Genomic DNA, 18256 nt, shown 5'->3' on the forward strand with positions numbered 1-18256 from the left:
AACTCATGATTTATGTCTGTGCAGCCTGAGGCCACTAGGGGGGTTAATCCTAGGAGGAACATGATGTCTTTTAGTGGCATCTTTACACTCCATTCCCTGCCTTCAAAAGATATGTTCTGTCACATTCACATAGGGTGACCAGACATCCCGATATTAGGGGCTTTGTCTTATATATGCAACTATACCTGCCCCATCAAAAAAAAAGTGTACCAAAATCTCCAGGAATTTCTGAGACATGCAAGAACTTTCCACTGTCTAACAATTTCCAACTCACCTGTCAAACTCTCTCTTCTCTGTTTCTCCATGAGTCCCTCTTCCTGTCCAATTGTGCCTGTCCCTCCCTCCCTCTTTCTCACACCCTTCCACCTTCCCTCGTTTCTGCCGGGACTCCTCAGTTACCTCAGCTCTCTTTAGATGTGATTTTCTTGTTCCCTAAAGTGCCAATAAAGGGAATGGCTAAATGAAGTGGTACAAGTGCCTCGCCTGTAGTTGATGCTATGCAAATAATAACTGTATATCTTACCCACCAAACTTATAAATGTCTTGATGGACAGCTCCTGCTTTTCTCAGATGGGGTAGATTGTGCTGTTCTTGTACAATATCGTTTGGCCTCTTGGCACTGTTTTCAGGAACAAAGTCGGAAGCGGCATCATTGGAAGCATTTGGCTTTAATTCTTTTTGCATCATTGTTCTGGGATAGTCTTCTTAATATCAGTTAATTAGCACTTCAGTAGCATTTTCTTTTATTTTCAGTGAGCTTTACATTCACTAAGCAATTCACAGACTTCTGGCAAAGTTAGAGCGTGTTCTCCCCATTTTACAAGGCTGAGAGGGGAAATATCTTGTCTGTGGCCAGGGCTGGCTTTAGGCTGATTCGCCCGATTCACCGGAATTGGGCCCCGCGCCTTAGGTGCCTTTTTAATTTTTTTTACTCACCCCGGTGGCGGTCCGCTCCAGGGTCTTCGGCGGCCCAGCTCCCCTGGCCAGAGCGCCGGCCGGAGCACGGCAAGCCCCGCAGCCCCGCTCCCCCGGCCGGAGCGCTGGCCGGAGCGCGGCAAGCCCGCGGCCCCGCTCTCCCCGAAGTGCCGCCAAAGACTGGGAGCGCCGCCCGGTGAGAACAAGCCCCAGGAATTGGGCCCCGCACTTGCTAAAGCCGGCCCTGTCTGTGGTCACAGAAGAGAATCAATATCAGAGCCAGGTCTCACAGTTTCAGAGTAACTGCACCTGCATGGTCCACTCCAGGAACTCCCAATCAGGTCTCCAGCCATCACCTGTCTCTTGTCCCATTCCTTACTGACCCTGGGGGTTTTAAGGCTGTATTGTGCTCTGCCTTACACTGTGATATCCCCGGCATGTCAGGCTGCCTAGAGACCAGCACCTATGCTTTGCTTTCTCTCTGAGTGTCATCACACAACCCTTTCCAAGCAAGCACATTCATTCTTAAGGTAAAACCATTATAGAGAAAATATAAAAAAAACAATAAAAGTTCCTATATGCTAAAAGCTTACCAGAGGTCACCCATCAGTCTTCTGGAGATCATAGTCCTTCCAACCCTTCCCCAGGGTTGCCCCAACTCTTGGACAGAAGGTCCTGTCTGTTTGCTGGATCAGAAAGAAGGCCCTGAGTCAGTTCAAGCCAATCTTTTTACAGAAAAAGCCCTTTATTTGTCTCCTAGTCTCTGGAAAACCCAGCTTGAGCCAATGTATGAGAGCTGATCCCTCTCTAGAGTTGTTTAGTCTCAGTGATTTACCTTAATCACCTCCCAGTGTTTTTAGCTCCTGGAAGAGCTAAGGTTACTCGCCCCCATGAAGTAGAACATAATCAGACATCAACCATTCATAAATTGAATACGATGTGGTACATTCATCGATGGCTAAATTCAGTCTTTATGAAACTTTCAGATCAGCATTGATCAATGATACTTTGTATCGTATTTACCCAGCTGATGCCCTATCAGTGCTGCACGTACCGCGACACGGCAATGCCAGTTCTGGTTCTAATCTGTCGGAAAAATGGCCCTGTCAGAGCAGAGTCCAGCATGTCTCATGCATTTAATTGCCAGAGCGCTGCATAAAGTTCTACCAAATGGCTTTTTGATTTAGCTCCCCATATTGATAACATTTGTTATCAATGCAATGCCAATATCTGTCACAAGGTTCCTGGCTCCCTTTCCTATGCTCAAGCCACTAAACAATGATACCTGAAAGGCTTTACTGAAACTGAAGGATGTTGGTTTAGTTTCTGTAATTTACAGCGGTTGTCACCTGTCACGGACAGTGGGGGGACACAAGGCCCTGCACCCCCGGCTTCCTGCGATTCACCATGACTCTCAGCCAGCCAGTAAAGCAGAAGGTTTATTTAGATGACAGGAACACAGTCCAAGACAGGTCTTGCAGGCACAGACAACAGGATCCCCCCCAATTAGGTGCATCTTGGGTCCCAGGGCACCACAGCCCCTTGGGGGGTCAGAGCCCCGTCTGCCTCCCAGCCATTCCACCAGCCAGCTCTGAAACTCTCCCCAGCGTCCCCTCCCACAGCCTTTGTTCAGTTTCCCGGGCAAAGGTGTCACCTGGCCTCTAACCCCTTCCTGGGTTCTCATGTTACATGCTCAGGTATCCTCCCTCAAGGCCAGTCTCTCATCTCCCAATGCAGACCATCCTAGCCACACTCCCCTGCCTTCCCAGCCAACACTCCCCACTCAGCATTCAAAGACCACAGTAAGAACAGTCCCAGTTCGTCACATCACCCTCTTCTCTCCAAAAATTATTCATGGAAGACCGTTGGGTGCGATAGGAACATGCCCAACTATTGAGTAGGGGAAGTAAGAAAGGGAATGATCAATATTGCGTGACATTATCTGATTAAAATATGACCATGTAGATCATTGTTGCTGCCACTGTTATATAATTGCAACAAAACTTGTCCAAAGTATGTCAAGTACGGTGTCTATGGAAAGGTTATGATTTGCTGAATATGATTATGCTATTTGTATGCATGTATCATTTTTGTATCTGAAGTTATGAATATTAACTATGTACCTGTATTTCAAATGTTTGCTCCTGTGGAAACAGCAAGGTGTTTAGCCAGCACATTGTGAAGGAGCTATTCAAGTTGGATGGCCCATCAAAGAACACTTAACTCACAATGGACCACAGAAGATGCCTATCCACACATAATGGACTTAACTGTAGTATGGGATGGCTTCTCCTATGTGAAATCATGCATGGACAAGTGACTTGCCCATGTGACTCCAAACACCATCTTGTTACCTGTGATTTCCCACAAACTAGAACAATGAGTTTCCCCTTCACTTGGCAGAAGCTATAAAAGGCCCTGGAGACATCTCCACTTTGCCTCTTTCCTGCTCAAACCTCTGGACTATGGACTTATACTAATGGGAACATTCTAACCAAGGGACTGAGGACCTTCCAAGGATTTGGAAGCAACCAGAGACTTAACAAGCCAGCAGTTTATTCCATCACTGCTACAAGCCTGATCCAAGAACTTTGCAATTATTGTATGTATTCGATTCCTTTAGCCAATTTTAACTCTCACCTTTCTTTCTTTCTTTCTTTCTTTTTATTTTTCTACATAAACCTTTAGATTTTAGATACTAAAGGATTGGCAACAGCATGATTTGTGGGCAATATCTGATTTATATATTGACCTGGGTATGTGGCTGGTCCTTTGGGATCAGAAGAACCCTTTTGTTTGATGAAATTGGTTTTAAATAACCACTCATCATTAAGTCTAGTGTTTTTGGTGGTGATACAAGCACTGGAATGCCTAAGGAGACTGCTTCTTGTTAGCCAGTGTGGTGAAACAGTTTAATTTTGTTGCTGGTTTGGTATATCTTATGGGATAATAACCACCAGTTTTGGGGTGTGCTTGCCCTATTTCTCAGCAGTTTGTCCTGAATTGGTATTCTCAGTTGTAACCCATGGAGGCACGGTGATCCCATCCTTTCAGAAGGCCCGGTGGCTGCTTCATAGCCATCATGAGCCAAATACATTTATGTATTCTACCATCTATGGGGAAAGGCTGAGGTGGCACAATACTCACCTTCCATGGCCTGTTGGGTGATAAGTCTGTCAAATGGGTATATGGCAGCTCACGTTCTGCCCGATCAGCTTTTGCTTATCAGAAGAAATGCACAGAAGCCTTTGTAGGCTTTACTGATAGTTTACAGGTCATCGATTGATAAATTCAGTCTTTATGAAACTTTCAGATCAGCATTGATCAATGATACTTTGTATCATATTTACCCAGCTGATGCCCTATCAGTGCTGCACGTACCGCAACGCAGCAATGCCAGTTCTGGTTCTAATCTGTCAGAAAAATGACCCGGTCAGAGCAGAGTCCAGCATGTCTCATGCATTTAATTGCCAGAGCGCTGCATAAAGTTCTACCAAATGGCTTTTTGATTTAGCTCCCCATATTGATAACATTTGTTCAGGTGAGTGGATAAGCCGCAGCCACTTGAACTTGGGAAAATCAAGGTTTCTGATACCCAATTAATGACCCATTAATAACCCACCCTGTCAGTTATTTTCAGAACGATAAGAGAAAAGCAGGGTTAATTGTGTTTGGAAAACAACATTCCAATTGGTTTCTTAAGCTTCTTTCAAACAGCTCTGCCCAATGCCAGCCAATTCCCGGGCACATCTGAAGTACCCTTATCTTATCGGAGGGGAGACACTTGTATAAAGACAACCGCAGACTGGGCTCCGCTACTGTGTCCCAACAGCTGCGGAGTAAGTGGCAAACACCGCTTCTGCACAATGACTAAGAAATATATTCTGGACCAGAGTTCTCCGGTCAGGGAGCTGGGTAAGTAATCTGAACGGAGGGGAAGAGATAGGAACTCCATTCCTAATTAGTGGTTTCCTTAATTCAGAGGGTGAGTCAAGCTTCCTTGCTACGTTTCACACCTATAGAGGTGTTTATTTGCTCAAAGCAACGGAGCATTGTTCAAATCATAAAATATTCTTGTCGCCCTTTCTAGGCGCTGACAAAGCAGCCATTGTCTCATGGGCAGCACCCTCATGTTTATCTTTGCAAGGCTACTGGCAGCTAGGTTCGATTATCAAAACACAAAGAGTTTTGGAAGCAACATAAATATATTCCTGCTCCAGGGCATAAATTATTGGGGGGTCAGGAAAAAAATTTCCCTGGGGGTACGCTACCCCATAACCGCCACTGCAGGGCTTCTAGTACCTTTCTCTGAAGCAGCTGGTGTTAGCCACTGTTGGAGACAGGATGCTAAACTAAATGACCTGGGGCCTGATTCAGCATGAGTGTCCAGTGGAGGGCAACGAAAATGATTGGGGGGCTGGGGCACATGACTTATGAGGAGAGGCTGAGGGAAATGGGCTTGTTTAGTCTGCAGAAGAGAAGAGTGAGGGGGGATTTGATAGCTGCTTTCAACTACCTGAAGGGGGGTTCCAAAAAGGATGGAGCTCGGCTGTTCTCAGTGGTGGCAGATGACAGAACAAGGAGCAGTGGTCTCAAGTCACAGTGGGGGAGGTCTAGGTTGGATATTAGGAAACACTATTTCACTAGAACAACAAGGAGTCTGGTGGCACCTTAAAGACTAACGGATTTATTTGGGCATAAGCTTTCATGGGTAAAAAAAACCACTTCTTCAGATGTATAGCCATGCATCTGAAGAAGTGGGGGGGGGTTTACCCACAAGCTCCACACATTCGCTGCCCGGATATCTGTGCTGAATTCAGTGGTTTTGTTTCCCTGATAACATCATGTGTAATTATTTTGCTAAATTTGTTAGTCTCTAAGGTGCCACAAGTACTCCTGTTATTTTGCTCCCGTGTGTTTTAAACAAAAGGAAAGCAGCATTGCAAAACTTGTCCGCTTGGGAAAAGTTGAAGCTTCAGACAAATATAATGATCTTTCTTCTCTCCAAACCCCTACGGACATTAACTAAAAGCCAGTGATTAGTCTTGCTTGTTTGTCTACAAAGCTCTCTCCTATTCCAGTAGTACAAGCAAGCATGTGCTATGTGCACTGTGGCATACAGTTTAATTTGTCAAGGGTGACATTTCTTAGGGTGACTGGCAAGTTTTTCTCTTCTTCATCTGCCCTTAACACATAGCTTGATCTCTCTGTCTTGCATTCCCTGATGTGTCAGGGTGAAACAGCAGGTCTGTTCGGGTGGATTATAATAAAATTGCGGGGTGGGGAAACAGAGATAGGGGAACATGCAGTGTGTATGGACTTTTGAAATTGCCACAATGATGCACCAGCCACATCCCAATTCTATTCTGACTGTATCACAAACTTAGGTGACAAAGGTGACAACATTTCTTTCTTTATTTTTGCATTATAGTTTTCAGAAAATAATTATTTCAAATATTTGATCTCTAGGTTTCCCTTGCCACAAGTCACTGTGGAGCTGTGTGGGAACCAGAATTTGCCTCCCACATAAAAGTTTTCATTTCTGAATTAAAATGTCCTTCTGTATTGTAACGAGTCAGACATGGGAAATTTTCCATCGGAGGGACATTTAAAAAAAAAATCCATTTGTGAAGAACTGAAATGGAACTTGTTGAAAATTTCTGGTCCCGTCTCCCCAGGCTCTGTGGCAGTCCACTAGGTGAGCTGCCGAGGATCCACAGAGGGGCAGGAAACCTGCTGGTTTCCATCAAAATTGATACATTATTGCAGCATTTTTGGACAGGAAAATGTTCTGATGGAAATTTTCCAACCATCTCTACAGAACAGAGCACTCAAGCTGAACAGTATATTTAATAAGGGGGGAAATCACTTATACTTTATGGAGTTAAGTAACAAACCAGTGAAGGATAAAACAGACTTTGACATCATGGAACAGATTTTTAATATGTTTTATAAGAACTAGAGTATTCTCCATTAGCCAATCTATATAAAATCCTTGTAGACGATTTTGTAAAAAGCAAAGTCAAGGATACTGCCATAAGCATATATTATAATAGGTAGGAGTAGAACCTGGGAGTCTTGACTTCCAAAGTTCCTGCTCTAACCATTGGACTCCATATTTGTTATTTGGAGAGGCAGTGAGATCCAGTGAATGGGGTACTGGATTGCAAGCCAGGAGCTCTGGGTTCTATTCCCACCTTTGCCACTGACTTGTTGCGTGGCCTTGGGAAAGGCATTACCTCTTTCTGTGCCTTAGTTTCCCCCTTCCATCCTCCTCTCTTTAAGTGTGAGCTCTTCTCAGGGATTGTCTGCCTGGCACGCTGGGGGCCCCCATCTCGGTTGGAGCCTCTTGAGGCTACAGCTAATATCAATATAACCACTTTTCAGTATTTCTCAAGACACTACTGGAACTTAAATAATAATGACATTCTTTTCAGTTCCACACAGGGTAGTAGTTGGCAATAATGTCAGTCCTATAAAAAAAAATCTGCACAGAAGCCCCATTGCTCTGGAAGCAGCTAGGTCCTAAAGATCATGCACCAAGTTGTCTTGATCAAATTGTCTCTGTCTGACCCCTGAGTTCTTGCATGAAGAAGAAGGATTCTGTTTATCTAGGTACTTACATAGGTCCCATCATTATAGTATCTGAGTGTCTCCCAAATATGTAAATGAACATTAGGCAACTAGAGACCTCTGAAGATCTGGGCCTTTATTCTCACAGCTCCCTGGGAGGTAGGGAAGTATTAGCCCATTTTACAGATGGGGAAAGTGGGGCATGGAGAAATTAAACCCAATTTTTTTTCAAAAGTGGCCACTGATTTTAGGTCCACAACTTGACATACTAAGGCAAAGATCCTCGAAAGTATTTAGGCGCCTAACTTGCATTGATTTCAACCTTTGAGGAGGGGGAGGGCCTGTGTGCTTGTGTACCCTCTGCTATCACCATGCTCTCGGATGAACTCTCACAGAAAAAAAAGATAAATGATAAAAGACAAAAACACCACATCGCCCATGGGTGAACACTTCAGAAAGCGATCACCCTATATTTTGACCCATCAGTCCTCATCCTCAAAGGAAACCTGCCCAACACTTTCAAAGACGAGCCTAGGAACTTAATTTCATAACTTTGTTAGATAATAAAAATCATGACCTTAATAAAGACACTGGATTTATGGCTTATTACAACAACCTGTAACCTACTAACACCCCTTTTTGTCCTAACAGGGGTGTTAATGGGCCGCTTCAGCTTGAATGGTCCCTTAGAATACATGCTGCTAACTGCTTATGCTAAACAATCTGTTTGATCTTTTATGTAGCACAAAAGCTTGTCTCTCTCGCTAGCAGACTCCAAGGAGAGACTGCTGAGCTGGAATTGATATGCAAACTAGACACAATCAACTCAGGATTAAATAAAGACTGGGAATGGCTGAGCCATTACAAACATTGAATCTATCTCCCCTTGTAAGTATTTTCACACTTGCTTCTTATCAAACTGTCTGTACTGAGCTATCTTGATTATCACTTCAAAAGTTTTTTTTCTCTTACTTAATTGGCCTCTCAGAGTTGGTAAGACAACTCCCACCTGTTCATGCTCTCTGTATGTGTGTGTGTATATATATCTCCTCAATATATATGCATCCGAAGAAGTGGGTTGTAGCCCACGAAAGCTTATGCTCTAATAAATTTGTTAGTCTCTAAGGTGCCACAAGTACTCCTGTTCTTTCCACCAGCAGAAGTTGGTCCCATAAAAGATATGGGACTCACCCACCTTGTCTCTCTACTATAGAAGTCAGCAGTGACAGTGAGCGTGCTGTTCCTTTGAAAGTCAGGCCAAGGCACTTCACGTGGGGCTCCCCAAAGACAGGCAGCAGTTACCCCACGTCCATCCTCCTACCCCTTACGGGTAAATGCTGCTCTGTTGGTTACTTCAGATTTTCTGTTCACAGGGAGGCTTGGGTAATATTTTTTCTGAAAGGGGGCAGAGCTTTAAGGGAATGTCCTGCCGCCATGTGGTCTGATTAGGCTGTGAACTTCCCAGGGCAGAGGTCTGTCTTCCTCTGTGATTGGGATGTGGCCAAAAAGGGGTTATAGTCACCTCCTCCCTAGAGAACTCCCCCTCCCATCAATCTCCGTTGATCACTAGGGCCAAGCAACACTGTTGGGCTGGGTCTCAGGCAACCTGGGTTCTAGTTTCTGAACCGCCACTGCCCTGCTGGGCATTCTTGGACAAGTCAGGGCTCTCTGCCTCCGTTTCCCCAGTGCGGCACTGCACCAGAAGGCCCTGCATCCCCAAGGTGGAGCTGTACTAGAAGGCCTTTTGGTCCCAGTACGGAGCTTCACCGGGAGAGGTCCCTGTCCCCACTACGGACCGTGTGTCTCCAGTGCAGAATTGTACCGAGAGGCCCTGTGTCCCCACGGTGGAGCTGCACCGGGAGGCTCAGTGTCCCCATGGTGGAGCTGCACCCTGAGGCCCTGCGTTCCAATCCCCACCACTCCGCAGCAGCTATGCTATACACAGGCAAGCGCGCCCCCTCCCGTCGCAGTTTGATTGGCTGCCCCGGGAGACCGGCATCAGCGGTATCCCCTGTGCGTCAGCACGCAACGTAGGGCTCAGCCGCCGCGGGCCCAAAGGGGCGGGGAGCAGGGGCGTGGCCCGGCGGTCAGGGGGCGGGGCCGAGGCCCGGGCCGGGTTGACGGCAGTGCGGCCTGGAGCTGAGGGACATGGAGCCGAGGAGGCCCCAGGGGAGGCCAGCGGGGCCGGGCGGCGGCGGCTCGGGAGCGGGGCGGTGAGCGCCGGGCCCGGCTAATCTTGGGAGGCGGGGCTAGGAATGGGGGGGCGGGGCGTGTGGGATGGTACCGGGCTGGGGGGCTGGCACGGGGGCGCAGAGGCGTGTGAGATGGGGGGAGGGGCTGGCACGGGTGGCGGGAGCTGGTACCGGGGTGGGGGGGGCAGAGGCGTGTGAGATGGGGGAGGGGCTGGCACGGGTGGCGGGAGCTGGTACCGGGGTGGGGGGCAGAGGCGTGGGGGAGGGGCTGGCACGGGTGGCGGGAGCTGGTACCGGGGTGGGGGGGGCAGAGGCGTGTGAAATGGGGGGAGGGGCTGGCACGGGTGGCGAGAGCTGGTACCGGGGTGGGGGGCAGAGGCGTGTGAGATGGGGGGAGGGGCTGGCACGGGTGGCGAGAGCTGGTACCGGGGTGGGGGGCAGAGGCGTGTGAGATGGGGGGAGGGTCTGGCACGGGTGGCGGGAGCTGGTATCGGGGTGGGGGGGGCAGAGGCGTGTGAGATGGGGGGAGGGGCTGGCACGGGTGGCGGGAGCTGGTACCGGGGTGGGGGGGGCAGAGGCGTGTGAAATGGGGGGAGGGGCTGGCACGGGTGGTGAGAGCTGGTACCGGGAGAGCTGGTACCGGGGGGGGGCAGAGGCGTGTGAGATGGGGGGAGGGGCTGGCACGGGTGGCGGGAGCTGGTACCAGGGTGGGAGGGCAGAGGTGTGTGAGGCGGGGGAGAGAGTAGCCAGAGGGGGTGGGGTAGGACCCGAGAGTGGGGGAGGGGAGCTGGCACTGGGGGGGAAGGGGGAGGGGTATTGGTACCAAGAGAGCAGAGGATTCTAGTGGGGAGAGAAGCTGGTAATGGGGGAGGGCCATGGTCCGTGGGGGGGGAGGGGGGATGAGGTATTAACTGGCACTGCAGGGGTGTCTAGGGTGATGCATGCCCTGGAAGAGGGAGGTCGGTGGGGCTGGGAGAGCAGAGGTCACTGGGTAGGGGGGTTTGGTGCAGATCCCTGGGATGGGGAAGCAGGTAGCACGCTGGTGTTGCAGGGAATCATAGAATATCAGGATTGGAAGGGACCTCTGGAGGTCATCTAGTCCAACCCCCTGCTCAAAGCAGGACCAATCCCCAGACAGATTTTTACCCCAGTTCCCTAAATGGCCCCCTCAAGGATTGAACTCACAACCCTGGGTTTAGCAGGCCAATGCTCAAACCACTGAGCTATCCCTCCCCCCCCAAAGGATGGTGTATACTCCCGAGGGAGTGAAGAGGTGACACCCTGGGGGCTGCAGGGCCCCGTGGAGGAATGGTGGGTGGGTTAAGGGGGCTGCATACCCCTGTGGGGTTTGGTTAATGTATACACATGGGCCATTGGGGCAGGAGGCTTTCACTGCTGTTGCAGCAGCCATGTGGGGGGGAGGAGGAAGGTGACTTGTGACTCAAGTCTGTACAGCAGGATATATTATATTCATCTCATTCTTATGCTCTCTTCCTGGGACAGTGCCCTTTTGTGGTTTGCTGCATACAGCACGCCAGACACTAACCTTGCCTAACGGGCACGATGACTGTGCATGCATGCCCTGGCATTTCCCTATGTGCTCTGTGACCTTGTGGTGTCCCAGAGCCTGTGGAGTTGTTTGGGCATTAGTGTCACCAGCTTGTGGGTGTCTCAGTGGCTTATTGGAGTTTGAGTCTCAGCAGGATCTTGCAGCCTGCTTTTTTGTTGTTGAGTGAGCTTACACTCTAAATAGAGTTAATTCTTATGTTGTATGGTGATAAGCTCTGGACAAAGTCCTTAGGGCCAGGCAGATGATATACAGAGAAATGTGTACAACACAATATCCGTGACCATGCCCTGCCCTTCTCCCCAAGCTGCTGTTTTGCTATGAACTTTTAATTTGGATCGTAATTTGATGTAAGATAAATAATTTTGCATCTCTTGCTTGGTCTAATCTTCTTTCTCCCCATCCTCTTTACTTCACTCCAAGTGACTCTTATTGTTATTGCAATTTGAAAAATGTTTCTCTGCAGTCTGGACCTTGACTATACCTTGACCAAGAAATTTGGACCTTGACAAAAAATAATTGACTACCCCTGATGTAATGCTTTGTTTGAAATGTGGCGACATCACGTATCTCTGTGCCTGTCTTAACCATGAAACATGGACTATTATTTGTCTTAGTGTTATCACAAAGCCACATCACGTGTCCTGGAGTCCAAACTCCAGTGCTCGCTATGTGTGATACCAAGTGGGATGAAAAGTTACATTAGTATTCTGTTGCTGTACTTTTTGGCGAACACAATACAACATAATGCCAGGCTCAGCCCAGGGAAGGTCATTGTAACCCTTCAAAAGTTAATATCCACATCTGGAACTCCTGGGCATTACCTTCAAGAGCAAATACCTCTTTAGTGAAGGCTCGGGTATAAGCAGAACTTTTGGGTGGAGCATTCCCATAGTGAAACCAACACAGGACTCCCACTAAGATCCAGATGCTTCTTGAAAGGATACTAAGATCAGAGGGGTTTAAACTCTCCCTAAGTCCTTTTGGAACACATCTGGAGCAGGAGACATGCTCCCATTTCCTGATCTCCTTTCTCAACAGATCAGCATCTATGTTTTTCCTCCAAAGCAGCCTGCAATCCTAAAATGAGTGACTCTACTGATAGGATGAGTTCTGGGTTATAACGACATTTGAATCTGTGTGAAGAGGCAGATGTTTAAAGCAGAAGAGATGCATGCGTCATATCTTCAAATACATCAAATGTTGGCCAGGTCTTTGTGGCTCCCTTAGTGAGGAATACTGAAACCATTGTTGAAAAGAGGGTTTCATCACTTAATTCAGTGAAGGCATTTGCAGTGGGAGGGGCTTTCATCAGAACTAAAAGGAACGGCTAGATCATAAAATTATACTTCATTACCCACTGTTCTTTTGAGACATGCTAGAGACCTGAGTGCAGAAAGGGTTTGGGATTATTGTGTCTGTGACGGGTGGATGGCCATTCCCCCTCTTTGCCCTGCTGAGCCTGGTTGAAGGGAGGCGATCTGCTCTGTTGGTGCTGAAATATCTAAAAAGGGATAATAATGGAAAGTGGTTTTCATTCTCCTATAACTAAAATAGACTGGTGATACAAAAGTACGCAAGATAGTTAAGTCCCAGGCAGAGTGTGAAGAGCTACAAAAGGATCTCTCAAAACTGGGTGACTGGGCGACAAAATGGCAGATGAAATTCAGTGTTGATAAATCCAAATTAATGCACATTGGAAAACATAATCCCAACTGTACATATAAAATGATGGGGTCTAAACTAGCCGTTACCACTCAAGAAAGAGATTGTGGAGTCATTGTGGATAGTTCTCTGAAAACATCCACTCAATGTGCAGCGGCAGTCAAAAAAATGAACAGATTGTTGAGAATCATTAAGAAAGGGATAGATAATAAGACAGAAAATATCATATTGCCTCTATATAAATCCATCGAACACCCATTTGAATACTGCATGCAAATGTGGTCACCCCATCTCAAAAAAGATATATTAGAATGGGAAAAGGTTCAGAAAAGGCCAAAACAAAAATTATTAGGAGTATGGAACAGCTTCCGTATGAGGAGAGATTAATAAGACTGGGACTTTTCAGCGTGGAAAAGAGACGACTAAGGTGGCTATATGATTGAGGTCTATAAAATCATTACTGGTATGAAGAAAGTAAATAAGGAAGTGTTATTTACTCCACATAACATAAGAACTAGGGGTCACCAAATAAAATCAATAGGCAGCAGGTTTAAAACAAACAAAAGGAAGTATTTCTTCACACAACGCACAGTCAGTCTGTGGAACTCTTTGCCAGAGAATGTTGTGAAAGCCAAGACTTTAACAGGGTTCAAAAAAGAACCAGATAAATTCATGGAGGATTGGTCCACCAATGGCTCTTAGCCAGGATGGGCAGGGATGGTGTCCCTAGCCTCGGATTGCCAGAAGCTGGGAATGGGAAACGGGGATGGATCACTTAATGATTTCCTGTTCTGTTCATTCCCTCTGGGGCACCTGGCATTGGCCACTGTCGGAAGACAGGATACTGGGGAAGATGGACCTTTTGGTCTGACCCAGTATGGCTGTTCTTATGACTGGTAACAGTTAGCTGGAAGATGAACTGTGTCTGTGTGGTCTTGTTATATCATAATTAAGGCTGCGAGTCTGTCACGGATTCCGTGACTTTCCAGGACCTCGGTGACTTCTGCAGTGGCCAATGCGGCTGGTCCGGGGGCCGCTCGGACAGCTCCTGCACCGGCCACTGCTGGGGCAGCCTTGGGCTGCCGTGCCCCCTCTCCCCCCAGCAGCAGCATCTTAATAGTATTATTTGTATTGTATTTGTCGTGAACTGGGACCCCATTGTGTTACATGCTCTACAAACACAGAACAGTCTCATAGGGGCAGCTGCAAACTCTACTCTCCTGCTGAGTGCTAAAACCTAGAAGATTCTGATTTCACATAGCGAGAAACAGGTTGTTGTTTTTCCTCGCTTTTGGGACTCTGTTTTGTCACCGCCATTTTCCTCCCATTATTTTTTTTAAAATAGTCTATATCTTTCTTTCCGCAATAAAAGCACAGTTTGATTAGAACAATGACTAGCAAAATCTGGAACGACAATACAATAGTCCCAGCGTAGGGGCTGGGTTGCCCCTTTGCGTGGGGCCCATTGGTAACTTACAGTTGTGGTGTTAATAGAAGAGCTCAGAGACACTTGCTATCATGTCTTCTGCTCTGAATTGGAAATGGTAGATGATATTGGCAGTATTTTAAGAAGTGATGTAATGGCCAGGGATGGGGTTAATTTAACCCTCTCAAGGGCAATTTAAGTCACTTGTTCAGGAGAAGCTGATTTTACCCATAGTCAGCTGTCTTGCTGAATCATCTTTTCCACTCCACCCCCCCCCCCCCCCCCTATCTCTGGTCATCAGAATGTCTTTGTGTGTTGAAACTGCCCAGATAACTAGGAATGCTATAAAGAGGCTGCTTTGGGAGGGCAAAAGCTTTCACAGAGAGGAAAGAGAGAGTTCTGTAGTCTGGACATTGACTCTCACACTTGGTCAAGAAGAACTGACTAGTGAAAACTTCTAGTGATGTGTCTCTAATATCCTGGGACCGACACTGCTACAAGGTGGGTGAAGTAATATCTATTATTGGACCAACTTCTGTTGGTGAGAGAGACAAGCTTACACAGAGCTCTTCTTCAGGTGATAACTGGCACAGAAAGGTGTAGGTGTTGGGAAGCCCCAGGAGGGCTGGGTGGGTCACACTGTGGGGGGCTAGCTTTATAATGAAGGGTGAATGGCTAACTGTATATACCAAAGCAATTCGACTGTAAACTTTTGGGGCTGGGGACCATCTTTTGGGTCCTGTGTTTGGACAGGGCCTAGTACTGTGGAGTCCATAATTGGGGCTCTTAGCTGCTACCACAGTACAAATAATGAGCCATAAAGAAGTGTAGCTGTTTTTCCCATGTCTGTGTGTAATGACTCAGAAAGGTGCTGGGATACCACTGTGGGTGAGCACTGTATAAATGCCCAGATATATAGGATGACCAGCTAGCAAGTTTAAAATCAGGACAGAGGATGGGGGGAGGGGTGTGTGTGTGTGTAATAGGCACCTACATAAGAAAAAGCCCCGAATATCAGGGCTTTCCCTATAATATCAGGACATCTGGTCACCCTACAGATATGGATAAAATAACCATATGGCCCTGCTCAGAGTTCTGAGGAGGGATCCACCATTCTGGCTGAAGCCTGCTTAAAAACCAGTAACTGCTCCAGCATGGAGAGATCACATGGCCAGTAGGGAAGATCAAAGCCCAGCACCAACTGTAAGAGCCTCTGTAACCCTACCTGCTTTTGGTATGTTACTAGACTAGGTTCCCCATTGTCTAGTATACATCCCCATCTTATGATAATGACTGGCAAGCAATCATCAGTTGTTCATGCTTTCCAGTTTACTGCTGCTGGGAAGCAGAATTGCAGAACCCTAGAAATGCCAGTAAAATGAAAGGACTCGCTGGACTGAAGTGTGTAACTTCGTAAGTAGTGGTTCAGGATTTGTGCAGAAGAATGGTCTGTTGTTTGCTGCAAGAGGTATTGAATGTCTAAACAAAAGAGGTACTGTATTTGCCTTGTGGACTAGAGCTGCTTCAGAGGGTGTGGCGAATAATAATCCAGAGTCCAACACACCTCCCAATTACCTGTTGGAATTTTTAAAGTTCAAGGAGGTGTGCACACAGAAACTGTTGCTCTTCATATTCTAGAGCAGGGGTAGGCAACCTATGGCACGTGTGAGCTGATTTTCAGTGGCACACACACTGCCCAAGTCCTGGTCACTGGTCCAGGGGGCTCTGCATTTTAATTTAATTTTAAATGAAGCTTCTTAAACATTTTAAAAACCTTATTTACTTTACATACAACAATAGTTTAGTTATATATTATAGACTTATAGAAAGAGACCTCCTACAAACGTTAAAATGTATTACTGGCACGCGAAACCTTAAATTAGAGTGAATAAATGAAGACTCGGCACACCACTTCTGAGAGGTTGCCGACCCCTGTTCTAGAGCAAGGTAGTTGGGATAAAAAATGATCCGAAGCAGAAATGCCTGATTGAGCTGTGTAATGTAGTAATCGGCCTCAAAAATGGATTCCTCCTTTTGAGGGGAGCGACAGGGTCTAAATCTTTCCTTGCCAGCTCTTTAGCCCTTGTCCATCTGACACCGCCTTCCCTGTTGTATTGGCATTCACAGGCCTGACTATCCTTTTGATTTAATTTCAGGGAGTTGTGTGTGATCAGTATGTGGATATGTTGCATTACTGGGAATGTCGTACACAAAATAAAACCCACAAATTATTGCAGTGACTACGCTGACCCAAGAGGGCAAACACATGGCTTTCTGCAGAGACCCACAGGACAGCTCTAAGCATTTGGCTGGAGGGGCTTATCCAATCAAACTCATAGATTTTAAAGCCAGAAGAGACCATCAGATCTTTTATTCTGACCTGTATCACAGACAATAGAACTTCATCTAGTTATCTTTATATTGAGCCCTGGTATTTACTAAAATGTGCCTTTCAGAAACACATCCTATCTTGACATCAACAGACGGAGAATTGACCACTTCCCTCAGAAGTTTATTTTAAGGTGTTTCCTTCATGCCCTGCCTATTGTGGTTTGTTAGTACAGAAGAATAGAAGTGGTTGAGCATCAGGTGTTGAATAGCATGTTGTAAGAGGTCAGTGAACGATGCTTTCAAGCTTTCATACTTAAGCGTTTGCTGTCTGGACAAAGGAGGACAGGCATAGTAAATGAATGTGTCATGAGAGTTTAAACTAGGCCAGGGTTTGTAGCTTGTCAGCAGAGATAGGAGCGAAATGGTTTATCTCACACTCAAAGAGAAATGTGCTTTGCAAGGAGATATTTAGGTCAGTCTCTTCCTGTAACGAATTTTTGCCATGTGATCATCTTCCCTTTTGCCTTTATTACCCTCTCTGAGGTTGGTGTTAAGAGAACTTGCTGCAGAAATAAGTAACTTATTTCCTTCTGGGGAACTTGTTTTGAGGGAAACATGATGTATTGAATAATCTGTTCTATTAGGTTTTAGAATTAAGATTTCATCAGAACGGCTTCTAAAAATAAATCTGTAAAGCTTTAAAATCCAAAGGGAGGATGTGTGAGGATTGTGTTCTGTAAATAGGCTTCGCAGAGCAATGGATAACGTTTTCAAAAGTTCCCACGTCTCATTGAAAGCAAGACTTAGGCTTTTAAGTGCCTAAATTACTTTTGAAAATGGGACTTCAGAAGCACCTAAGTGACTTAGGAGCCTAAGACTTTACTCCTAGTGACTACATCTCCTCCACTGTAAGGTAAACTATGCTGAAAGCTGTCTCTACTGTCCTGTAGAAAATCAGTCAAGATCTCTCTCCAGCTGCTGTGGATGGTTGACCTGAGCTACCTGCGCAACGGCAAGCTTGTACTCTGGTAGATCACATCCATTGTAGTCGGTGACCCACTGTAAGACCAAACAGTCCTGGCCAGTTTGGGATCACTTGCATATCACACAGTCACCTGTTTAGCCACTCTGCCCTGTTCTGGCAAATTACCTTGGTATTTGAGTTTTTCAAACTGTTCTGTAGGATGTGCTTGCATTTGTTGCTGGCTTTCATACACCAACGGAGAGAATGTTTGTGTCGGTGGTGGCTGCTTAAGATTCTAGTATAAAATCATTTGCAGCTCTTGTTTTGAAAGAGCAATAAAGAAGACAAGTCACATGCTCACATAACTAAGATGGGTAAAACTTTGATCTAGCCTCAGGGCCGCGCAGAGGATTCAGGGGCCAGTTCCATAAAAAAAAGTTGCAATACTATAGAATATTATATTCTCATGGGGGCCCCTGCAGGGCCTGGGGCAAATTGCCCCACTTGCCCCCCCCTCTGGGCGGCCTTGTCTAGCCTTGAAGATGGGTGCCCATCTAGGAGGGAACTGCGTATGCAAACTAGCAACTAAGTCTAAGGGTACGTCTACACTTACCGGAGGGTCC

The sequence above is a fragment of the Emys orbicularis genome, chromosome 19 (assembly GCF_028017835.1).
Source record: "Emys orbicularis isolate rEmyOrb1 chromosome 19, rEmyOrb1.hap1, whole genome shotgun sequence".
Classification (NCBI taxonomy): domain Eukaryota; kingdom Metazoa; phylum Chordata; order Testudines; family Emydidae; genus Emys; species Emys orbicularis.